Genomic DNA, 4366 nt, shown 5'->3' with positions numbered 1-4366 from the left:
TTCATAAGCTACGCACTCTGTGAGCTGCACGGTATGTTTCTGCACAGGAACGAACACCGAAGGCACGACGTATGTACGACACAGGGGCGATGGAGCAACATGGCCGTAGTGCAGGAAATCCGATAGAGAAAAATAAAAAAAACTAGCAAAACAAAACAAACAGTAATTACACCGTGCTACAAAAGCACCAAAGTAGAAAAATTAGTTCTTGCAAGTGCTACCGCCGTGGGCACGGCGCGCGACACGGAGCGCTGCATTGAGCCGAGGGAGCAACGCGGCCGCGGTGAACGAGTCCGATAACGACAAAAACGAACTAAAACACAAAAAAAAAAAAAACACTTCTACAGCGCTTCAACAGCACCAACGTATAAGAATAACCCCTAGTTTCGGTCAAAAAGACCCTTTGAAGTTGTAAAATGCTGCTAAACGACGCTAAAAAGGTCCGGCCAGACGGCACCCGCGATAGAAAGAGACCTCGAAGATGGCGACCGTGGTGGGCGATGCCAGCGAACCTAGCGAGTGACGTCAAGTGAATGTCACCTATAGGGTTTACCGGACTAAGCGTTCTAGAAACATAAAAATATGACAGAAGACAAGTAGGCACACGTGGGACCCTAAGGCACAGTTCAGATAACAGGCTCGGAGAATTGATGAGTCCATGCAGCGTTTTAAACAAAAATAGTAAGTCCGCGTTCTCCCGACGCCGGTGCAAGCCAAGCAAACCAACACGCTCTAACACAGACTCATATGTTAAACAGTGAACATCCTCCTTTACGTAGCGATGTTCAACGACAGAAACAAACTTTTTTTTTGCACACGTTCGATCCCCAAAGATGAGTATTAGAGATTCCATTCCAAACAACTGAGGCATATTCTAACTGCGACATGGATAGCGACATGGATAACAGTATAACGTGATAAAGCAGTTGGGTTTTCGAGCTCCCTGGTTAAGCGAGAGGCAACACCTAACATTCGCAATGACGAGTCACCCGCCTACCAACGTGATCAGAGAAACGCAAGCCAGAATCAACCATGACTCCGAGATCTTTTATTGCACTTACTAGAGACAAAGTCTCCCCTTGATGCAATATGCAAAAGAGATATTGTGAGTATAGTGAGCAATATGCAAAAGAGGTACAGTGAGTTTTTCGAGAGAGTGTCATGCCCTTGGTTTTGGACAGGTTCAAAAAAAGGTCGTTTTCGGAGCACCATCGGTAGAAAGAACATGCATCTTCCTGGAGCTTAGCACAATCATGTTCAGTTACTATTTTTCTATCAATATTTATATCGTCAGCATATTGCAGGAATGAAGAATTTAAAACAGCAAAAGAGACGTCATTTACGAAAATTGGGAACCGAAGGGGTCTTAACACAGATCCTTGAGGAACGCTAGAGCGAGCCCTGTATAACGAAGAGTTCATGTTGTTTACCCAGACGTACGCCTCTCTCTCTCTCTGACAAGTAGCTTTTTAACCAGTCGTGTACTGAGCCACATACTCCATAGGAGGAAAGTTTGGATAAAAGAACTATCTGATTGACTACATCAAAGGCCTTGCTTAAGTCAAAGTAGGCAACGCCTAACTGACACGAGATGCGGCAGACACAAAGCTAACAAGATTAGTAGTCAATGATCTGCCGATCATGAATCCATGCTGATTGGGAATTGATAACTTTCGAAATTTGAAAGACAGGAATTGATGAACGACCATTTCAAAGAGCTTAGAAAATGGAGAGAGAAGAGAAATCGGTCTATAGTCACAAATATCACCTTTTCCCCCCGACTTTAAGACTGGAACAACAACAGCGACTTCCCACGTTTCAGCAAAGGTTCCCAAGCTTAACGAGTTGCTAAATATGGAGCACAGTACCAGCGTAAATATGTCGTGATACGTTTTGTGGATCGTAGAGGGAATGCCGTCGGGCCCTACTGATAATGTTGCTCTTAATTTCTTAATACAGGACCGTACGCGCCCCTCATTGACATTAATGCAACTCAACAAGTCACCAAACCAGATGAAGAACACTGCGTACTATCCCTGTAGATTGACCCAAAATGCTCAGCAAATAACTGAGGCACGGACTTCGAATCGTCCTCATGACTATCCAGGACAATTTTCGACTCAATATGCCTCCCAGAACGTGAATTAATATGCACCTCCAGACTTTCTTTGGATTATTGACAAAATCTAGTTCCACTGAGTAACGATGAGCCTGGCGGTCTCGATTTAAGACTGTTTTACATGCTTTCTGCAGCTCTCGAATTTTACCTCCCGCTCTAAGAGGCCGCTTTTCTTAAACTTTCTGTGAAAGACGTTCTTTCTTTTCAGCAGTGTCTTTGGCTCACTGGAAAACCAGCTGGGAAAGCGGGATTTAGTAACTGTCCTCAAAGGAATAAAAGTATCCATGGCCTCCCAAACAGTTCACGGGAAGAGCATGACCTGGCCATTTACATCAGGCGACTCCATGATCAATGCCAAATCAAAACTCATGAAGTGATGTTACATCCCGACATAATTCCCTGCTGACAGATTATACAAGGTGTGCGGCGGGGAACCACCAGAATGAGCACGAGCAGAGGAATTTTTAAAAGAAAGCACTATGTCAAGTGCAGGATGATACGTATCCTGAGGAACTAAAGGGATCCACCCCGCGCTACACGCACACTGTGGATATTTGAGAAGCATAAATCTAGAGCATTCAATTGATGATTCAGGACATTATTGTGTTGTGTGAGATTTAAGAAAAAAGAAAAGTTTAAGAGCTGGGTGCCTTTCTGCCTGCAGAAGAAGTTGTCCGTAAAAACATCAAACTGCGGCCAGTTTACTCCAGGTGCATTAAAATCTCCAAGATTAAGACCCCGCATCCGTGTAAATCACTGTATTCTTTATGCCAACAAGACAACGACGAAATTCATCTGGCAATGTCTGGGAGGAAGGTAAAATAAACCGATTAAAACGCGTACCCGCTTTGCAGCCTTATTCTCGACCCATACACTCTCGGGAATTTACTCCAAGTCTTCGCGTCTCCTAGAGCGGTAGCGCCTGTCGACTGCGACCAACACTCCACCTCCCGTTCTGCTCCACGGGGTCGAATTTCGATCGCGTCAGTGCACCTCAGTACAATGAGGGAAGTAATCAGAGGAGCCGATGCTAGAACATAACCATTTTTCAGTTAAACAAAATATTGCCGCGCGCGCAGCTGGCCAAGTGGGCAGCGCGCGTGTGGCCTAACGGTTATCATGACTGCCTCCCACGCGAAAAGCCAGGGTTCGATTCCTGGGGGCGACGTGTCTTTTGTATATTCCTGCAATTTAGTGTTCTGGGAAATTCGAAAATCGTGTTCCTTGTTCCATGTCTGAATGTTCTACGCATCGAACCTTCTACGCCGATTATTCCAGAAGCCCACGCGTGTACATAAGGGGCCTCGCGTGGCGAGCCAAAGTCACTCTCGCCCCAGCGCTCGATCCTGCGGTTTCGCCGACATCGACGCCCGCGACGCTCTGCTGTTTTCTTCTGTTCCCTTTTTGTTTTGGGCACAAGTTTGCCCCATTAAACGTTGAGTTTCTTTAGTTATATCATCGCTTCATCAACTGTCATTCGCGACATTTTGGTGGAGGTGCGGGGTACCGCACGCCCGTGCAGCGTTCCCCTCCAAGAGCCCGCAGTGCAAGTCCGATTCCAAGCTCGGTGAGAAGACCCTTTAACGCGGAACCTGAAACTCGGACCAGCCGCCGCACCAAGGGAGAGGATCCTGAGTACGGTTTGCTGCTGGACAGGCCCAAACCGAAGAAGACGACGATGGCCAACCAGCCGCGAGCCCCCGCCGCTTCTGTCGTCATCTACCTGCCCGTCGCACCGCGGACGGCTGCCCTTTTCCACGGTGAACTCTACGAAGACGTCGAGGATTGAACTGACCTAGTACGAACGTGTCGCCCGCCACAATGGCTGGACTGACGAGCAGCGTCTGCAAAACGCGTATTTCTCGCTCGAACGGACTGCCAGGTCTTGGTACGAAAAATACGAGCCTTCCTTGACATCGTGGGACGTTTTCAAGAGCCAGCTGAAGGCAACATTTCTCAACCAACACCGCCGAGAAAGGGCCGAAGACCTACTTCAAACGCGAACCCAGGGCCCCAACCAGAGCGTCGAAGGCTTTGTGGAGGACGTTCTGTGCCAAAGCGCCCGCGCCGACCATCAGGCTTCGGAAGAAAAGAAGGTTAGAATCCTCATGCGGGGCGTGAGCGACAACATCCTCGGCGGCCTTGTTCGTAGCCCTCCGACAACAGTGGAAGATTTTGTCACCGAGGCGATGAACATCGAGCGCGCCCTGCAGGCCCGAGCCAGTCACTACCATCAGCCTCCCGGCC

Source organism: Ixodes scapularis, unplaced genomic scaffold (genome assembly GCF_016920785.2).
Source record: "Ixodes scapularis isolate PalLabHiFi unplaced genomic scaffold, ASM1692078v2 PGA_scaffold2__306_contigs__length_199485367, whole genome shotgun sequence".
Taxonomy (NCBI): Eukaryota; Metazoa; Arthropoda; class Arachnida; order Ixodida; family Ixodidae; genus Ixodes; species Ixodes scapularis.
This window is presented reverse-complemented; position numbering follows the sequence as displayed.